Genomic DNA, 22,002 nt, shown 5'->3' with positions numbered 1-22,002 from the left:
TTCCGAGCGTCTTTCTGCTCGAGCAGCGTGCTTTAAGTGTCGAGGTGAGACGCTTGTTTCACCGCTCTCGTGCTGTGTATGCCCATTTCGAGCGCACTGTAAGTTTCTAGCTGCTTGCCGCTCTTCGCGTAACATTGCAATTTGTTGTTGAATCATTTGTTCCTTTGCCCTAGTGGCAAAACAATGAACGAAACTAAATGCTCAACTACCTCGGTGAAGACACGCTTCACTTTTCTGTTATACCGATACCTTAAAAAAAAAAGGTATCAGCCATGTTTTTTTTTTTAATGCGAAGCATTTCTAAGCAAACTTCGGCGACTTTGAGCATATCTATCTATCTATCTATCTATCTATCTATCTATCTATCTATCTATCTATCTATCTATCTATCTATCTATCTATCTATCTATCTATCTATCTATCTATCTATCTATCTATCTATCAGCCGCCTACGACTTTTAGCTTTCCTGGCCGTTTCGACAATGGTTTCAATACCAAACTTCGTATGGCATAACATGACTGTATGAAGACGATATGTGACTAGTCATGACATTAAAATCATGACATGTATGTCATGGTTGTCATGATTTACATGTCAAGGTCTTGCTGCTCCTGCGGTGGTTCCGTTCACAAGACATATCGCAAAACTGGTATGGTAGACATACCTGCACGGCGAACATAAGTGGTGCGTTCTCACGTGGAAATCATAACATGCGTATCATGTAAGAACATGACTACATGCCACGCTCATGATGCGCTTGCGGTCATTTAGCTTCATATACACCAAATTTGGTATTACGACACGTGAATGGATGATGAATGTATATGACAGGTGCAAACATGATAATTATGATATGCGTGTCATGAGAAACATGATTACGTGCTACGCTCATAGCATGCTCGCGGCCATTTTTATATAGCTCCATATGTACCAAACTTGCCATGGTATCACGTGACGTGAATAAACGCCGAAGATAAATGACAGGTCCAAGCATGATAATCATGATATGCGTGTCATGTAAAACATGACTACACACTCCGCTGATAGCGTGTTCGCGGCCGTTTCGCTAGCTCCACATATACGAAATTCGGCATTACGTGGCATGAATGGACGATGAAGTTAAAGGAAACGTCCAAACACGATAATCTTGATATACGTGTCATGTAAAACATGACTTCATGCTGCGCTCATAGTGCACTCGCGGTCTTATCACTAGCTACACATTTACCAAATTTGGTATTACTTGACATCAGTAGACGACGAAGGTAAATGACACGTCCGAACAGAATAATCATGATGGTATGGAAGTCATGTACAGCGTTATTTACGTCCTCCTCGTAACGTTGCGCTCATTTTAAAGTGAGCTATGACAATTCCTCATTCGTGCTTCGCATCGATTCCCGCAGTGTATACGTGGATCTGCCAACGTTTTTATGTGCGTGGCGTATGCGTCCCCCGTTGTCGTATATAGTTAGTAATCTGTGGAACATACCCGCACGTCCACATGTTGCGAAAAACGCAGCACGGCGTCGTTATCACGCTCTCAGTGTTAACAAAGCGCTGACAGGAAAAATGTCGTACATACTCTATTTTAGTCCTTGAATTGTCCACTGGATGACGGTATGATGAATATATCATCAAAAAGAAGCGAGATGGCGCTACTTGGAGTGCTCACTAGGTAGACGCACGGATGGACAGACAAGCAGACGAATGGGTGCACGAACGGGTGAACGTATACGGATGGACTGACGCGCGGACATGCGCACGTACGGAAGGACGGACACACGAACGGAAGCTCGGACGGATTGATCGATGCTTCGCACTACTCATCATCATTCATTCCGTGGACTTGCTGTGATTTTTTTTTTCGTGTGATTATGAATTATACGGACACTATCAACACATTTTTGCCTTCACAGTCACCATGATGTTCAGTAAAATGCCCAAGTTATAGCACCAAACATGGCACGTTCCTTGTGAAGGACAACCTGTCTTGTTTCCCATAACATTTCGATTAGTTGCTATCGCATTCATATATCGATACGCCCTCGTGCCAAAGCTGCCACTTGTTTGTTTTCTTTTCACCAGTGCTCTAAACATCTCTTAATTTCATCGACTGCTGATCAATTTACTTCAAGTTACTTTTAAATGGAGCGTCCGTAAAGGTGAACGTTTCGTGTAAGTGTCGCGCTGGATTGAGCATATCGTTACATTGAGCTCAGTCTTCACCGACCTTAATTGATGCAGTGGGCATATCAACAAAACGCACAGTTGAATTAGTTGTTCTTAATTCATAACGTATGGAATCGTACAGCGCAGAATACAGGATGAAACACTTGAAGCCGCAAACACGAACAGCGCTGACTACAACAACAGCGCCGTCCACGCTTGCTTCTTGAAGTGTTTCGTCCTGTATCCTGCGTTGTGCCATGTCATACGTTACGAATAAAATGCCCCCCCCCCCCCCCCTCGCTGCGAAAGCTCCCAGTGGTATGTTTTCGCCATAATCCACCCTCAAACAGGCAAAACATTGCCCTTTTTGTTATCACACAGCTTTTTTGTTTGAACAGTTCTTCCTTGTCGTATTTCCACATTTTTATGGCCAGTTTTGTGTTTTGTATGCCCACCTCACTTGCAATGCACTCCCTATGTTTTAGTGAAGGAGCCAATGCGATGATTAGGAGTTTCATTCAAGAGATGCCCAACTGATATTCTAACCACGACAAGACCTCTGACGTCACGCAGTGGTTTTGTTTTCGAACTTCAGCGCTGATGTGCTTGCCTCCTTCCAGTTTCATCGCACATCACCGTATTTATTGTAGTACCGATGTATATCCACGGCCCACTTATGTTTCATCCTGAGATAATCATGTGATGACTATGTTGACGATGACAACATCAGCTGGCGGCGGTTATACATTTCACGTCGCTAAAGCCTCTCACACACGGGATCGCAAGCGCCGGTACAGACAGCTCACCATCTTTCGTCAGCTGTTCTCGCCGGATCAGTGCCACTATGAATACATGTTAGAAAAAGAGAGCTGAGCTAACGAACACGATGTGAAACCACATAGAGAAAAAAGAAGGCAACATATGCGTCGATTAACAACGGATGTTAGTCGACGTCCGTGCTGCACTGACTCCGTTCTTGCGCCCATGTCCGCACGCCCTGTGTTTGAATATATACATTTGTGTTTGAAAAGTGCTATGGAAGTCAATTGTCACTGCAATCAGCATTCGTCCCAAAACGTTTTCTAGCATGCAGCGATAACATTGTACCCTTTGGCTTACATGACCTAGGTTAGCAGGCGCGTCCATCGATATTTTCTTTATTTGACCCTTTCCGTAACCCTCGGAAGAAAAGGAGGACGTTCAGCTCAGCAATGAGCTTGACTGCCATCACTGGGTCGTGGCGAGGGTCAACACGGCAGCGATAACCAATGAACTGCTGGACTATGCAGCCCAGCCACATGCTATAAGGAGATCATGTATAAATAATGATGTTAATAAATCAATTACTCAATCAATTTTACTATAAATATTTTGCGCAAAAGATCTTGAAAGTGGGGGCGTAGACTTCGGCTAAATGCTGTGGCTCCAGTAGGCTCGAGTCAATTTTTCAATTACAAGGTGTCTTTTTGAGTGAATGGTTAATTAGTGAACTCGAATTGAGCACGGAGACATACGTTGTGTGTATCACGCTCCTTTTTTCGAATATCAACTGCTTGGGAATCGCTCTCTGGATTTCGTGCCGACCGGTTGTGCCCCCACGATCTCCGACGACAGCGCAGCTCTGGCCGACTAGGCTCTCTTTAAGCCATCTCCTGACGCCGACATGAGCTCTCGCTGAGTGGTGCCCCGTCCTCGGACTCCTGCTACCGTGTCCATCTTTCCTATCTCCTCTTTACTTCCGTTGCTCGCTGCCCCTGTGCCGCGCTTTCTCCTTCATCTCTCTATATATACCTTTTAATCCTATCCTTTTAATTCCTCCTTACCCCCATCCCTTGTGAGCTACCGTTGAGGTGTCGCACTCTGATGCATGCAGTTACGGGGCTCACTTTTCTCTTTTTTTACCTTTAAGAATCACATAAAAAGAAATCGACTGCTTCAACAGAAAAAAAAAGGAACACACTTCATATCAATGGAATGTTTAACGAAAAAACAGATTATGCAAATAAGTTTCCTAGAGAGCTCTGAAAAAGCATGTATGCTGGACTGCTTCATCATTGGTGTTATAAAATAACTTGTCACGTGTGAATAAACAGTTCGCCTGACACCGCCCTGACTCCTGCGTGCTTCCTCTCAAGTGCTGCGTGTATCACAACCTCGTGACATCTGCAAAAGAACCGCACGTGTCACACAACCTCGTGACAATAGGAACGACTGTTATTGTTTTGTGATATATCAACGAAAGATTAACCCAGCATATCTGAAGTCAACGTAAGAAGGCCTCATGGTGACGTAATAACCAATATAAGCTCCTTTGTTTGGTTAATAATTGCATGTTTTCACTGCAATATTTTGACAGTGATTTCTTAATTTGAACACACGCCTATTACGCACGATTATTTTTCGCACTGCGTAATTCTCCAAAAAATAAAGTGACAAAATTGCATTGTTTTACATGATAGATTGGAATAACTTTTCAAGGGTGACATGCATTGATTGATTGAAATAACTTCATTAAGGTCCTGCGGGACGCGCTCTAGCGCGCATACTTCTTTTTTTTTTAAATACTAACATGATGAATGAATACCACATAATTTCTTTATTCATTATTTAAGTTTGAAATTGCCGAAGTGTTGCTGAGGGGAGTGAGATACAATGCGCAAAAAAATGTAAACTAATGAGATATGCCATGATACACAATAATGGCACCAGAAATTTCGGAATAACATTTAAACAGAACGACATAAATTTAAAACAGAAGACAAGAGTAACAAAAAATACGGCAATATAGACGTGACATATTACACATTAATAAGACCGAATAAGTATGACAAAAGTAAAACAGCGTGTAGCAGAACCAAAAATATGCAGAAATAATCACATTATAAAATATTAGCTGCAAAATATAAGCTTAAAAGAAATATTGCGAAAGAGCGAAGAGAAATAATTTGATGACGAATAGGATGGTTAGGAATTAGCATAATAAATAGAGCAGAATCATGCACGAGTCTCAAAGGCCTGTGTTGCTTGGTTCCCAGCCGTGTTCATATGCAGTGTTTTGTAGGCTAATGATATGCCTTGAGAGCGCGGTTAACCCTACGTTCTCGGAAAACCCCTCTCTCGTAGTGGAAAATGTGAACGAAACACGCTGGCGCACTCCGTGGAAGATTTTGTCGATCGATATCTCGTCCTAGTGGCCATGGTTGCACGGTTTGCGCCACACATGCATTCGCCAAACGGGACATTCTGAAGTGGCTACGCCGTTTCAGGCGTGAGGAATTGAATAAAATGTGATTCGCAGAAACCTACTGTACTATGTATTCCTCATTTCCTCAAGTATAAAGATTTTAATTGCGCTAGCATGTGACAACGGTCAGAAATCAGTAGATTCGTCTCCTTCTGTCGCCCAATAGAAATTGGATTCATCTCAAGGAACGAGTGCGTGTGGTTGAAAGAACACAGTTGGATTTTTCGCAGTGGTCAGCCTAAATTCGAACGAAATGCGCTCAAAAAATGTGCTGAAGTTATGGGAAACGTCAGTGCATTACGTTGCGGTACCGCGAAATCAGCGCGGAGCAACATAGTTCTCATCCTTGCAAAAACGCGCACCCGTTTTTGACCCGCTGCCACGCCGCAACCACGCGGAAGATTTCGCGGCAGCGTGCACGGTAGCTCGTGCCGCACTGGCAACAGCACCGGCAACAGCTACCGACGGCGCGCGCGTGCGGCCCGCAGCATTGCGTGGAAGTAAACACAGCAAATGGGGGGAGAGAACAGAGGCTCCCGTGGTTGCTAGGCGCTCGCCATTGGGCGCTGCTGTAAACGTCACTTGCAAAAGCGAGCCCCCTACGTCCTGACTGGCCGTAGCGTCTGTGTCGTCACATAAACAGTAGATAAACGTAGTGCAACTTGCGTTCTCAGTGACATGAACAATATCGTGTCGTAACTTTGCAGCTGTGCGGAAAACAGATCGAAAATGCGCTCGAGGCGCCGCTGCCACGCATTGCAGTGTTTGCAGAGTGGCGCTAAAAGCGTTACTTCTGGCTCTTGGATGTTTTTCTGCACAGGCGGGGTTTTCTGGGAGCCGCTATCTCTAGCGCTACTAAGCTGTTTTAGGAAAGTCGTTTCTCGAGGTCACATGGTGGGTCTGCGCAGCCGCCTGCTCGCCAGCTGAGCATCTGTTCAATGTTCGGCGTACGCTCGAACGGTGCGGTGGTGTGGGTGCCGTGTCGTTGCCTGTATCCCGACAATGGTGGTGGTGGTGTGACGCTTCGCTGATGCCCGCTTCTTCGTGCGGATAGACTCACACATTCGCAGTTTTCGCTGACAAGGTAGGATTGGCTCCCGCGGCGCCAGCGGTTTATCTTCTTCGGGGTACTCGGGGTGGGGTGAGATCGTGGGAGGCTTCCTTTTTTTTCTCGCAGCCGCCGCCGCTTCTTTGGCAAGAATGAACGCGACCGACCACGGTTCCTCGAGAGCGGGAGAGACAAGCAAATGAAACGAAAAATGAGCGTAATAAACCTTGGTTGGTTTGGCGTTTGGTGTGGGGAAGGGGAATGACGGAAATAAAAGAATTAAAACACGAAAAGGAAGTGAATGGCGCAGCCCCTCTCAATTCTTCCTGGAAATCACTACTGCAGCAAGAAACAAAGCATCGGCCCTTGTAGCCATCTCTGGGGTCACGCGGTGTTTTTCCACGGGCCCTCCTCCTTCCACTGTGGCGGCGTCGAGCGGTCTGCTGCGTAGGCGTCCCCCACGGCAACCCGCAAAGAAAAGGTGTGTGCTTGCGTTCTGGTCTCCTGTATGAGTATCAATGCACACTGTCGAGCGCTGTTGGTGGTGCTTGTCTCTCTCGTGCTGCGAGGCACGTTCTCAAGGCTGCTCGCCCGTAGCATGATGCAACCACGTCGCTCGCTCTCCTCTTGTTTTCTTCACACCTGCCCCAGTGGCAGTGACCCGCTGATGGCTTGGTTCGCGTGCCGATTTTCAAAGGCGCGACCCAGTTGATAGCGTTGTCGTGTGTGTGAAGTGCGCGCGCGTGCGGCGGTAGATTAGATCGAGCGTGTCCTTGCGAGGATCGACTGGCGAGGGCAAATCGGCCGTAGTACGAGTAGTTTCTCACGTGCCCACTCGAAAATGAAATCGATAAAGCTCTCGGTACTGTTTCTCTTCCAGAATTTATCGGCTGTGGATGGTATATATTAGGATTTGCTATCAGCTGTCGAAGTACGTACCGCGCTCCCGTCTATGTAGTAAGGACCGTTTTGTTCTGTATAACTTGTCAACTGCCTCGCGTTTCTTGAGCGCTAAAGTATGAGTTTGCAGGCCTACCTTGCATCTGGCGATCTTCTCCGACTCTCTGTACCGTCACCCCTAGGATTAAAAATCGGAGACAAAAAAAGATCATGACGTCACCTTGTTCGTGTCAGAGTAGAAAGCTGGCGTCTCGACCACCGCGATAGCGGCAATAAACACTTTTGCCGTAATATTCAGTCGTCGCCTCCTTCCGGCGTCTGGTATGTTATGCCGGAAGTGGGCGTGCGGTTATCTGCGGAAACGAATAGGCTTGCGGAATAACGAAACCACGCGTTGGCCTAGCATGCCTTCATCGCCAGCTCGTGTGCCCTGCCGAGGCCTTTCTTTTTGCAAAGAACGCGCAAATCAGTGGCTCCTATGACTTGAGACTGGAGACTGCTACCGCTTAAACTGCTGCTGACGAAGGCTTCAATTACTGCTGCACGATCGTTCTCAGCCTAATTTCGTATACCTGGAAAGTCATTTGTTACGTGTACGTCAGTGTACGGGGATACTCAGTTGCCGTGGTATATTCCCTTCTTTTGGCAGCTAAGGTCATAGCCAACTGGGATAAAATGATTATTCCATGAAAACTTACTGCTTGGCGAGTTTGTTCATGCTTGGAATGTATAACTATGGCTCTTTAACTTATAACTATGATATAGCTCTGGTTGCGCACAATGTTCTTTGTGCGCAACCATACTTGTATGATTTCATGGACTATGATATAGAGGGGTTGTCAAAAGTTCCCAGGCCACACTCCCATAGGAATGCCCCAAGGGAGTGACCAACTGCTGCTCTTGCAAGAGCATTGGATTATTTGCACCCACATGTTGCAATAGTACTTTAGAACAAAACTTCTCCTTGTGGCTTCAATGGTGTATCTTGTATGCCAGTAGTTCTGGCATGGCAACATTGCTACTTGCACAACACATTTCAGTAGGTCATCCATTTGTATCATGTCTATCATGCCCATTGTATAGGTCACTGACCGTTGCTGTAGCTTCAGTACTTACAATATATTGCTGAGGCTGCTGTATGACAGAGAGAGGTTTATTATGTGAGAAAAGCTGAGAGGTCGGCTTTAATTAATTTTCCTGCTACTCGGCGTTAGGTAAGGGAAGAGGGTGGTGACGATGATGATTAGGATGAAGTCGATGATGGATCGAAACTTTCAAAGCTCAAAAGTTATTTGCAGACTTTTTTTTTTCAAGTTCTCTATCTTGCAAAAACTTGTTCAGAGTTTTGAGAACATTGCACTGATGACGACATGTAGATCCAAACTGATGCCACTGAAAGCACTATTTGTTGTACAGCTGAGCTTGCATAGTATAAAGCTGCACTTCTCCTTCATCTATACTTATCTTGAGCTGCTCAGTTGAGGCTGCAAATCAGGCTTTTCTCATAATCATATGGTTGTTTGGTACTTTAAACCCCACATGTCAATCAATCAATTGAGGCTGCAAATCATGCAAAAATAATGCGCACGTTGATGTAATGCACAGTCGATAATATCTATACAGCCATGTAGAGTTAGTTCTATTGTCATTCATTGCACATGCGACTCTTTGGCCATCACTTGCCCTTGCACTGTACAACAAGTGATGGAACATCCACGAGCAGAAGTCTGAAGGGAAGGTTGTGCCACCATGCTTCTCCGTCTCAAAACAAAGGGAAGTTGTTATGCTCGCGGCCGAAGCTGCAGTATTTCACGGCAGAATGCGTCGCCATCACCAAGTGCATAAACAGCAAGAAAGCACGTATACGCCAGCATATGCTGAAGCCTGCATTCGTGACAAGGGCGTGTGACTCATTATTTTGCAGAGAGGCATTGTAGAGGACAGCCGCCTTCTTTAAGTGGCATTTGCAGCTAAAGAAAGAAACCCAAGATGGGTTGTTGAGAAATGACAAACGCTGCAATGGTCTCCAAAGGTTTGACCTGTGAGACGTCCTGTTGCTTGTCAAGTGTCGGGTGATAGCACAGTCCAAGAGTGCCTTCTATTACAAGTTTCTGTTGACATTACAGTCAGCCTATTGTCAGTTGCATTGCATTGCGGTTTTTTCTTGGGCTCTTTCGGGGGAGGCTCGTGAGTTGTCACATAAGGCTCAATTAAACATGTGTGCGTAATACTAGAGAGAGTTTTGCCAATGCGAAAAAAAAATGGGAAAGAATGAAATTTCATCCTGTCAACGGCTTGCACATTCTTATTCACAGTAAGAAACTTTCTTATCAGCAAGAAATAAAGGAATAGCTGTATTCAAAGTTATTCCACAATGTACATTTTCGCATTAATGCTTCAGAGCCACATCCTAGTGGTAGTGGCCTTGTATAGAAGCAGAATCTGGGGGCACTCCTGTAGAGCTTGGTACGCATTTTTAGGATGCAAGTTTATTTTTAAAAGAAATCATTCTGAACATTTTATTAAAATCTGTAGTCTTAACTGCCAAACCAGCATGTGGGGGATCATCACTTGCTAATATTGTAATTGGAAGAAAGCACATTTTGTTGAACATGGTACACTTAAAAAAAAGCTTTTGGTTTAAATAGCACATATGACACATGGACTTAATTAAATATATATATATATATATATATATATATATATATATATATATATATATATATATATACATATACATACACATAGATCATTTCCCGATTTCATTGGTAACATGCAGGGCCCAAACTTAAAATCTTCATTATAAATGCACCATGGTACTATGTCTGCTTTTATGAGGAAAAAAAGGTTCATCATTGCCTTATTCCTTTTCTATCATATGTTGTCAGTCTTTCTTCGAGAAGCCAGGTATGCTTGAGCAGAATGATTGATCTTTTCAAGGGAAAGTTCAGTGCTGCCTGTTAGAAAATTTGCATTATTTATTGGCGTTAAAGAAAAAAATAATAGTTGATGCTCACCTAACTGCCACATATTACTACTACAAGAGGTCCCATCATGGTTAATAATATTCATTATAAATTCATCATAAAAATTTATTGTGGTCTAGGAATGTGGTTCTTGCTGCCAATTTGTTTTCAAGGCAACGATTTGTTTACCTTGTCAGCTAGTAAACAGGTCTATTGGGGAAATAACAAATGGTTCGGTTAAGTTTTACAAATTTGTAGATTTCTGTTGGAGAAATAAAATCTTCTGTTCGAAGGTTAGAAACTGTTAAAGATTGTCTTCCAAAAGCATATTTCTCGCCATGCTAAGCAGATGCTGCCTCATTCATTGTGCGTCTGTTCACAAACATGTTTTTGTCTGGAATCTAGGCTTCTCGAGGGGACTGCACAAAATATTTTATCTGTATGGCAACAAAAGGCCTTTTTGACTACAAGCGTGCCATGCAATAAAGCCCTTACAACCAGCAGGTCGGGTGTGTTTCTGTCGATATCTTGTTGATGGGATTGCTTTTGAAACACACGAATGTCACTTTAATCTCAGCCCTGCGGTTTAGGGCATTTTAATTTGCAGATGTCTCCACATTTTTTTTGCCAGTGAATGATCTGAGACTGAATGAAAGCTTCACTTGTCTTGAAGATTTTGTGAGCTTTATACAGTTACAGTTCTAAGTTTACAGCATTTTTGTTAGTTAGTTTAGCGTGGTGGCATCTTTTTTAGCTAAAGTGGTGGCAGGTGGTCTGAATTTCCAGAGCCCTCCTGTACGGCGTCTCTCATAATCATATAGTGGTTTTTGGATGTTAAACCCCACAAATCAATCAATCAATTAGTTAAAGTGGTGGGATGATTTTTTCTCGAACCAGTTCCTTTTCCTGGCATCTGCATCACTTGGGGCAGTAATGGCTTTTTTTATTGCAACTGAAATGCGTCCTGGAGCAATTGACTAAGTTTTCTACTTGTTTCTTTCATGCAGCTAGCATGGGCAGTTTTTTTATATCTTTTAATCGAAGCAGATTAGCAAGGCATTAAACTTCCTTCCAGATGAAAGTGTGCATTGGTAGGGTGTCCCTTGAGCTTAGAGTCCATTGACATCAAAGTGAACAGATCACACAAGCAAATGATGCTGTGGATAGCATTCGTATTTTAATGTTGGTTTCTGGTATCACACTTTTTGAAATTGTGTAATCATGTCTTATATACGTTTTTAAATGGATGCTTCGTTTTGAGAACACTGTAGATGCATCACCCTACTATCTTGCCCACTCTGTGTTTTAAGAATTTTTGTACTGTGACAAAAGTTCTGTCATTAATTGATATGCCAGTTATCATGTGAAACGCACTTTGGCTACATTCGAACGCTTGTAATCAAGTACAAATGAATAAAGTTTTGTACAAAAAGTGGGTTAATTGGAGCGACGAAGTCGAGAAGTTCACTGGGATAAAACGGAATGGGCTCTCGCAGGGTAGGTTAAACTGGAGATCATTGGGAGAGGCTGTCATCCTGCAGGAGACTAAAACAGGTCTACAATGATAATGATGATGTCTGTCGCTGCATGTTTAGGGAAATGGTTCTGCCAACGTGAAAATCGCAGTCTGCCATCTATGACAAACCACACACTGGTGCAGATATACAATGTGTAGCCCGACAATAGACAGTGCAACTTTTGTCGTGACCAATGTAAATACCTGTTCTGTCGGGCCTGTACTGTTGCTCCAGCAGTTATCATTTTACCTCGACACAACAGAAACCAGGGAAAACATGTTTCACAAACGATGAATAGGGAGGCGTCATTGGAGAAAACGGGTGCGTGAGGCACACAGCCAGGTGCGTAAATGTTTCCACGAGGAAGGCAGCCTGCATCGCGTGACCTCAAGGTGGCAGCCACCACAGCATGCGCACCATGCTGATCAATTACTGCTTGTTTCATTGCCCACAGTGATGTCACACTGGATTGAGGTGTGTAGAAGATGTTTGAAGAAATACAAGACGATGGGGTTGCTTTGTAGTATTATTATATTTACCTCCAGTTACCTATAACTTTCTGCATGTATCATTACCTATGGCCTTTTTAATTATTGGGCTCGCTTCTACAACCTTTTTCGATAGCACGGTATCTTCACTCAGAGATGCGACTTTCACCACTTTTGTGCTCTACTAGGAAGATAAAAGTACGGTCAATCAGCTAATGGTAAATTAAGCAGTTCTTTTACCTAAACGACTATAGCTATTCTGGTTGAAGTCTTTTACTACACATGACCCCTTTGGCAAGACACTACCACGATGAACGGTACGTTAGCAATGGGATGTTTCAGCAGAATTCTAATAAATGACTAAACTTAATTTGGAGCCCGGCAGTTCCCTTCAAGCAATGTGGGCAAAAAGGAGATTAACCCCTGTCTCTTCCCACCCTCCGGTAAAATTAAAAAATATATATATTTTGTTTTACCGTTTAGGAATGCTTGCTTCCAGCATGTAACTATGGCATGTAATTTGAGCCGGTCATTCAAATAAGTCTATATGAAATAAGTCAATGAAGAAATATAGCATGACTCACAGTAGAACTTTAAGATAATCATTTGTCTTGTAATTACATTTAATTTTAAAATCCACTATAATTCCTGTACTTCCACTGTTTTAAATTTTGGTCTACAGAGCATTGGCATCAAATAATGGCAATTTTATGAATTTATGTAGATAATTCTAATGTCTGCCACAAAGGGATAAGATATTATTTCCTGACAGCCCCCCCCCCCCCCCTTCTTATGCCTTCAACCCTTGCTGCAGTAAATAAAGTAGTACCCATCTTCTATTGTGTGCACACTGAAGAACACTTAATGGTAAAAATTTCCGGAGCCCTCCACTACGGCATCTTTCATAATCATATTCTGGTTTTGGCATGAAAAACTTCACATATTATTATATTATTAACTTTCATTGTCATGGCTAGTCTCAGTTGTAAGCACATGTTGCGTAGTGGTATCAAATGAAAGCAGATGGGACTAGGTGCTTACGTAACATTTCTACCTTAATCGACACATCATTCTTCAAGCAGATGAATGATGCCATGTGCGGCTAGCTAATCCAAAACCAGTGAAAAATGCAAAGCCATTTCAAGTTTACCTATAAAAATCTGTTTTACCACAGTGTTTTTAAACGTTCTGCCGCAGTTGAACTACTTGAAAGACCATTACTGTTTCGTTGAGATATCCTTTTTCACTTGCAAATTACGCCACTGTTTGTAGCCTTGCAATTTACAGTACACTCTTTTGTTTCTGTGTGAGAACATGTCAGCGTATGGTATGGTTATATATTGACTAATGGTCTGCCATTTGTAAAATTTTCTTGAGCCAGGCTTTGTTTTCTTTACGTTAATCTTCAACCCTACGCTTGCATACTGTTAGTTGAAGTTCTAAGTCGGGCAAGGTATTCCAGTGTCACTTGGTGGGACAGTGTGATCTACAAACCGCGTTCGTATAGTATTTGGCATTCATTCTTAATCATAGTTCTTCTGGTTTAATGAGCTCGCTTCATGGTACAAGAATCTATCTCACACGAAGAATAATAATTATGCGGCATGTATTAAAAATGCATAATGTTCTTGCAGAGAGAAAGTTTCTAGGGTGCTTATATGGAGTAATTTTACTTTTTTGTGTGTTGCTGAAATGAAGAAAATGCAAGATGAGATAGCTCAATGCTGTATTTTGACAGCTACAAACCGATCTCGTCTCTTCATGCTTCCTGTCCGGACCTGCTGTGCAGTTTGTAAGGAAAAAAAAAAGCATGTCACTACTAGTTCTTATTGAATAAATTGATGCTTACCTCCCCAACTTTTGTAATATAAGTTATAGCTCCATTAAACTTTGAAGCTTCGGAGTGCAGCTTGGCTTTATTATGCTTCAAGAATTTTATGATCGCAGCTTTCATTGTCTGATGTTCATTTTCTCGCACTAAGTAGCATTCATAAAAATGCAAAACCAACTTGCCTAAAACAACATGTTGCATTTAAGGGTGTTGTCTTAGTGCAGTGTGTTGGCCAGAAGTAGTGCCAACACCTAGGAGGGTACCTACCAGAAAAAAAAAAACGCATTCTGGCCTAAGAGTGTCTGCAAACTTTTAAAATTTTGAAGTTATGACTAACGGAAGGACATTTGCTGTATGCTTATGTGAGCTATATAATTTCTTGTCATATATAATAATTGCAACCTATATTTGAATTCGTGTGGACTAATATACTTCAAGAAAGAAAAAGTAAGCAATTAGAACTACTTCACAAGGAAAGAAGTGTAAGTTTGAGGGCTCGTTTTCTTTGTTAGACAAAATATTAATGAGAACTAACAGACATTCCTTGGCATAATTGTTTGTTCCACGTAATATTCATCAAGAAATGTATTGTCACTTTGTTTAATCCATGAAAATTATGTGGATGTAATTATCCCTTTATACCTTTAACAATATTGAACAAATACTCTCCATTTAATTAATTGGTCTGGGTGGCTGGGTCAGTCTGTTTTGTTTATCATCTCCTGTTTATCCTTTCGACCGTCTGCTTTTAAAAATTTTCCTTGTCCAGCTTCGTTGATTCTGTTCAGAACACAACATTGGCAGCAGTAGGAACTAGCTCGCCCCGCCGCGGTGGTCTAGTGGCTAAGGTACTCGGCTGCTGACCCGCAGGGCGCGGGTTCGAATCCCGGCTGCGGCGGCTGCATTTCCGATGGAGGCGGAAATGTTGTAGGCCCATGTGCTCAGATTTGGGTGCACGTTAAAGAACCCCAGGTGGTCTAAATTACCGGAGCCCTCTACTACGGCGTCTCTCATAATCATGTAGTGGTTTTGGGACGTCAAACCCCACATATCAATCAATCAGTAGGAACGAGCTCGGTGCACACTGTGGAGGGAAGGGCGATTTTGAAATGCGCAATTGGCTTGTACACGAGATAACAGTGGCTCAATGTCGTAATGCTTACATGTGGATCCTGCGATGAAGTGCTGTGCTTAACTGTCACTGGTGCTGGGAGGGGACGCTCGTGCCACTTTCATTAAAAAGATAAAGCAACTCTAAAGGCGATTTCTGGTGTTTTACATGTTTGATGCGGTGCTTGCCGTAGACCCGTATAGCAACATTAGGTCAAATAGTCGTTCAACATGTGGCTGAGTGCTAGAATCGAAAAGGAAATACCGAATGCCTAGGCTTACCTGTTTGAACAGCTGCATTACTCTCTCTTGGCTCTTCTACCCATTTCCTATCATGTTCAAGTTCTTGAAATTTCTTTATTAGTTACTTGCCTCACCAATAAGGTAACTGGATTGTACATAGTTGCTGTGAAAGTTAACAGTAAATCAAGCATTACAGAAAAAGAAAAGATAATTGTGATTTAAATTGTACACAGATGTTTACATGCACATAAGTAATCCCTTACATATAATTTGTTAAATACAAATCTGAATGGGCGATTTCGATGTGCTCAGATGTTGACTCATTTATTAACAGCATGGTAACGTTTTGCAGTCCTGTATTTTTACAACCTACTTTTTATGCTGATTAAAGGTTTGTGTTCAGGGAATTATGATGATTGGGAAACAGAGACAGTTGATTTTGATAAAATTGTCTAGAAATGCTTGGCCTGGTTTATTGCTGTGGGGTGATTCCACAAGAGATCAACACGGGTCCAAAAGTTGATATTTTAGATTTCATTGAGTAGTTTATATTTCGTGCACCTCTCACCAGGTGGCTCGAAAGTCAACTTCGTTTTATGATTAACGGCATAACTTACGAGAAAAAAAATATCAAACTTCAACACGGAGGCACCGATTTCGTCACCTGTCATTTTCGAAAGTTGCAGATGCTATAAAAAGACAAATATTTTTGTTTCAAGAAAGATATTTTTTACCTGAAATGCATGTCTAATGAAGAATGAATTTATACGGTTTCAAGTTTGTAGACCTTAAGAAAATAGCTTTTAAAAATGTCTGATTTTGCGACAGTTTTAAGATAAGTTTATTCCCCATTTTTTTTTTCTCCGAAAGTATTGCAAGCAGCGTTTTCAAACTTGACACGTTTTAAGGATATAGTGTGTTCATTAGGTACATAAATTATTGCTGCCGTAGGGCAAATTTAAATTTTTATATATTGCGCACAAGTATCCACAGTGCGAATGCAAAACTGAAGTATAGTACGTTAAAATGAGTTTCACAATGTTTTTGTCGATAAAATTACGGGAGGCGTAATCTTTGTCCCTACTTTGAACCATATGATCTAAAGCATTGCCTCCGAGATGGGGCGCACAGCAATTCATCTGTAGAGCAGATGACAGATGACAACTTGCCCTAAAGCGTGTTCTTCAGTCTAATGCGGCAGTCTTCGTGCCCCAAATGATAAAAATTTGTTATGAATCGTTTATGAACTCATTCAACATTCAATTCTCTTACCCAACATGTTGCAAACACATGGCTGTTACACCAGCTCCATCTGTGTGTCAGTAATGGAGAGGCACCACATATTAGAAGTCTCAGTGCTCTACGTATAAGAGTGAATTCAGATACTGTAGAATACCGTGTTCAAAATAGTTACTCCTATCCGCTAAAACAGCCTTTCTTCATTAAATGCGGTCACGTTTACTCGCGTTTGAAGCTTATTGCCGCTTTTCCGTTCAGATTTCTAGATTTCTCAACTTATCAGCACATTCCCGAAAAGCTCTGATTTGTACCACAAATATTGTCGCTAAAAACAAAATAATGCAACTTGTTTTTCTATATTACTGTATGATGGCCTTCGGTTGTCTATTTACGAGATTTTAAGAAAAATCGAAGATGGTTTTTTTTTAATATTCAAATTTCAGTGGAGTACACTTTTGCCAATATGAGAACTTTGAGGCAATACATAAAAATTTACATTTGCCCTATGGCAGCAATAATTTATTTACCTAATGAACACAATATATCCTTAAAACGTGTCAAGTTTGAAAACGCTGCTTGCATTACTTTCGGAGAAAAAAAATGGGGAATACGTAACTTATTTTAAACTGTTGCAAAATTAGACATTTTTAAAAGCTATTTTCTTAAGGTCTACAAACTTGAAACCGTATGAATTCATTCTTCATTAGACATGCATTTTAGGTAAAAAATACCTTCCTTGAAACAAAAATATTTGTCTTTTTATAGCATCTGCAATTTTCGAAAATGACAGGTGACGAAATCGGTGCCTCCGTGTTGAAGTTTGATATTTTTTTTCCTCGTAAGTTATGCCGTTAATCATAAAACGAAGTTGCCTTTCGGGCTACCTGTGAGAGGTGCACGAAATATAAAACAATCAATGAAATCTGAAACATCAACTTTTGGACCCATGTTGATCTCTCATGGAATCACCCTGTGGCATCTTGACACTGAGCAGTATATTTGCCAACATCGTGCGGTATTAAGCCAAAGTGGGACACTTACTTCATATTGTTACGTAATAATTTTCATTTGCTTTAATGAAACAGTACAGTCATTTGGCCTTTTGAATGCGATCGGTGGCTTGAACAACAAAGCCTGTGTGACGCAGGTCCTTGTTGCTGATTTTGTTTCTGCTGTGCTTAGCCTCAAAGATTTCTACTAATAAGGACAAAGCCGTTAATTCCACAAACAACACCTAAAAATTTACTGCAGAACTAAAGCAAAAACTCAACACAAACTACAAGAATGAGTATCTGGCTAAAAGCTGGCTTCAGACAGAATACAAACGTCTAAAGTCCCGAAAATGTTGGCTGAAAGTCACAGCTACATGATACAGTTCTGACGCGGTGATTCGGCGGAGCAGGGAAGACATCAAGTTGATCTCACCAAAACGTTATTGCTGGAATGGTGGCGACGGCGTGTACCGATGCTCGCTGGCGGCGGCGATGAAACGGCGTTCGCTCGGTGATGCCTGTGGCGGCCCAGATTCGTCCGATAAGGCGGCTGGTCGCAAGGCTCAGGCCCGTGACCCTACTGTTGTTGCTTCACCCACACCGGAATCTGTAGGCCTTGGTCTCGAACGTTGTGGCAGCTCGCAATCCCTGGAAGGCGCTGTCCGTAGGCTCAGAGCGGGTGAAGTCCAGAAGGCTCAGGTCCACCACCCGACTGCCTGTCTTCAGCTCCCAGCTGCGGCCTTCCTCTTGCCTCGTTTGCCTCGAACTCCCAGCTCTCTTGCCCTTCGGGATTGGCTTGCTCTGGGGCACACTCGTCTCGTCTCGATTGGCCCTTTAAAACTTCGTGGTGATCAGCCATTGGCTCTCGTTTGTTTTATTACTTAAATACCTGCGCTCCGCGCTCTCACGCGGACCGGTCCTCGACGTTGTCATTGTTGTTCAGGTGACCCAGCACGTGCACTCGGTCATCTTTTGATTTCGCGCACTTTTCAAGCATTCACAATAACGTGCACCAGTCGCATCATCATTGCATCACAGCCTGCCAGGCAGCAATAAAACTACTCATTACATTAGCACTGACAGAATTCACACAAAAGATGGCAGTGGAAAAACCTGCCTTGTAAAATTAGCAGCTATGGGGCATACAGTGGAAACTTGTGAATATTGAACAATATTTCTGAAAAATGTCTTTCTCCAAAAAGCGCAGAAATGTGGCTATGTTCGTTAAATATAGTAATCATACTGTGTCAGTGTACAATAGCAGGCTTCCAAAATATTACATATATATGAACACAAGACATGTTTTACCGACAAGTACCCTGTAAAACCTTTTCAAAATTTGTATTTTGTATTTATGCGGAAGATGGGGGGAGGAGTTTTATGAAGTTGGCAGTGTAATGGACATATTTTCTAGATAACAGTGTGCTCTTTGAAAAAATCTTGAAGCATCTTCGTGGTATTTTGTTGAACTAGAGGCAAAGAGTGTAGCACCTGTGCATCACCAATCACATCCTGGATTTTTTTCAGTGCGTTAATGTTTAATGTGCATTGCTAAAAAAATAAAGTGCTCCCTTTGGTTACCTTGAGAGCAGTAATGATTGTAGAAGTAGATGAAGGTATGACGCTTTTTTTCTCCATCATACCACCTCGTAGTGTTCTGTTGTGGGTAACAGTAGATTAGCATACAGTGCTATGCTGTTACTGCACGGATCCATTTCTTAGTTCCTGCTTTTGTTTACCATTTGGATAGTTGATATTGCTACAATACTGTATTTTCGTGGCCCACAAAAAAGTTACGTGGTGGCAACAGGGTGTTTTAAGTCAAGGTATCGTACCCAACGCGAACCAGGATTCCGGCCATAATTGAACCTGCAACCAGATCTATGTTCTCGGAATGTGCCTGAATTTGAATGGAGCCAGAACTGAAACACATATCAGTTATCGTTGTCCCATGGTGTGCTCAAGCCTGCGTTTGTACAAAGTGCAAGGTAAGCACAATAAATCTACTATTGCTGCGAACAATGATCAAAATTTAAATGTTCCTATGCAACGTCCATTTCAGCATTACACTCATCTCTAGAACGAAGCGAAGCCCTAATTACGGCTGCTAAGGTGTGCATATGACTTAATTCATCATCATAATTTATTTTTTCCTTAAAGGGAAAGGGTGATGTTGGTGTATTACATAAGGGTGGGGGTACCACGGTTCGGGTATTACATAAGGGGGGCGGGTAACACAGAAAGTTAGACATGACTTGTCAGGTAACAAATTTGAAACACGCATCTCGGTGAGATAGATTACCAGTTTAGATGCAAAATAAAAACATTACAATTTAACGAGACATGGAGAAGAGTGTAAGGTCGCAATGAGTGTTATAGCGTGAAGTGATCAGTAAGCAACTGCTCAGACACAATGGAGTTACGCTTGGTGACAACACTATCTGGCAATATATTCCACTCTGCAATGGCAATCGGCAAAAAAGATTGATTCAAAGAAGATGTTGAACCATGCAACCGCTGGATGCTGCAAGAGTTAAAAAGGCGACAAGATGTTCGGTGTGGGAGGGTTTAGGAGTTTACCACGAAGTTGAGGGAGGTCATAATAGAGCCTATGGAACAAGCACAGCCTTACAATCTTACGACGGTATGACAATGACAGGAGTCCCAGGGATGACTTTATGGCACTGACGCTTTCATCACGGCTGTACCTGGGAGAGATGAATCTGGCCGCATGGTTCTGTATGGATTCAAAAACGCTGATGAGGTATGCTTGGTGAGGGCTCCAAATAGCTGAGGCATATTCAAGCTTACTCCGTATAAATGTTTCATACGCCAGTTTTGGCGTGGCTGAGGGACACAACGAAAAGGAACGTCTGACGTAACCAAGTGATTTAGTAGTATTGGCAGCTAATTTTGTGATGTGATTGGAGCATGTCAACTTGTTGTTTATTGTGAGGCCAAGATAACTATACAATTCGACGGAGGACAAAGCTATCGAGTTTAGGATGTACGTGTAATTACTGTTTGAGCGCTTAAGAAAATATCTACATCACTTTGCATTTCGAGATGTTGAGTTTCATTAATGAATTAGAACACCAGGTTTCGATCAGATCCAAATCATTTTGGATGATGTCATGGTCACTATGGTGTGCAATGTGATAAAGAACACAGTCCTCTGCAAAAAGTCGAAGGGGAGATGAAATGCCGTTAGGAAGGTCGTTTATGAAGATGAAAAACAGCAGAGGACCAAGGATGCTTCCCTGTGGTACTCCAGAAATTAGTCAGTAGTAGCTGAACATCGATTTCCGACAACTACGTATTGGAGGCAATTTGTCAGAAAGCAGCGGATCCGTGACAATGCGATGGGGTTCAGCCGTAGGCATGCTAGCTTGGCCAAAAGTCGCTGGTGGGGAACGCAATCAAAAGCTTCGGCAAATTCTAGGTAGATGACATCAGTTTGAAAAGATGAATCTAGGTTTAAGTGAAGATCTGTAACAAATTCAAAGAGCTGAGTATCATACGATAAGCCTGGCCGAAAACCATGTTGATTGTTAAAAAAGAAGGAATGATTACTTAGATGACAAGCTATTTGTAAATATAATATATGTTCTAAGAGTTTGCAAGCAATGCTTTTAAGCGAAGTGGGACGGTAGTTTGAAGGATCTGAGTGGCTGCCAGACTTGAATACCGGTACTACCTTAATAATTTTCGAGTCATTCAGAAGCAAACTGTCTGTAATGGACTGTGTGAAATTTATTTGTAATATAAGACTGGAGAATACTTTTGTGCCTTTTAGTATTTTGGCTGTAATACCATCATGCCGGGGGACACCAGAAGTCTTAATTTTTTTCTATGAGTTTGAAGATTCCTTGAGAAAAGTAATGATTATGGGAATCATTTGGGGAAGAGAGTGGTTGGGCAGATCAAAGCTGCTTAGCGTAGGTTCATTTGTAAAAACGGATGAAAAGTGTGAGTTGATTACATCTGATCGCTCATCAATTGGCACATTGGAACCATCAGGGTAACTTAAAGAAATGTTATTGGAGCCTTTACTTGGTGTGAGGACTTTGCGATATTTTGGGGGGTCGGCACACATAATTGTATGTAGGTCATGGTGAAAGAACTTTTTGGATCGTCTCAAGGCAGTAGTGTATTCGCGTAGGCATGTAAAATAGTTTTCTCTCTTTGAAGATGAAGTTTCCGAGCGTTTCGCATTGCAGAAAAGACTGTTTTTCTTCCCTGACAGTCTCT

General features: G+C 42.2%; 1 protein-coding gene and 1 long non-coding RNA gene across 4 annotated transcripts in view; one reads left to right on the top strand and one right to left on the bottom strand.

Moving 5' to 3' along the window:
- The window catches only part of LOC142796428 (uncharacterized), a 106,325-nt gene extending 98,528 nt beyond the window's left edge, over positions 1 to 7,797 (bottom strand). For both annotated transcript variants that reach the window (XR_012893835.1, XR_012893834.1), the window contains exon 1: positions 7,502 to 7,797. This is a non-coding gene — a long non-coding RNA (uncharacterized LOC142796428). The remainder of the gene's footprint in view (positions 1 to 7,501) is intronic.
- LOC119178362 (inositol hexakisphosphate kinase 1-like) overlaps positions 6,211 to 22,002 on the top strand; it is a 66,578-nt gene continuing 50,786 nt past the window's right edge. Inside the window, exons 1-2 of one of the 2 annotated variants that reach the window (XM_037429560.2) lie at positions 6,211 to 6,501; positions 6,595 to 6,946. The gene's annotated coding sequence lies outside the window, so the exon portion shown is untranslated. The remainder of the gene's footprint in view (positions 6,502 to 6,594; positions 6,947 to 22,002) is intronic. The other variant, XM_075886984.1, reaches the window with a different exon arrangement.

This window comes from Rhipicephalus microplus, chromosome 1, assembly GCF_043290135.1.
Source record: "Rhipicephalus microplus isolate Deutch F79 chromosome 1, USDA_Rmic, whole genome shotgun sequence".
Taxonomy (NCBI): domain Eukaryota; kingdom Metazoa; phylum Arthropoda; class Arachnida; order Ixodida; family Ixodidae; genus Rhipicephalus; species Rhipicephalus microplus.
The sequence above is the reverse complement of the archived record's forward strand: the minus strand, read 5'-3'. Positions and strand labels throughout refer to the sequence as shown.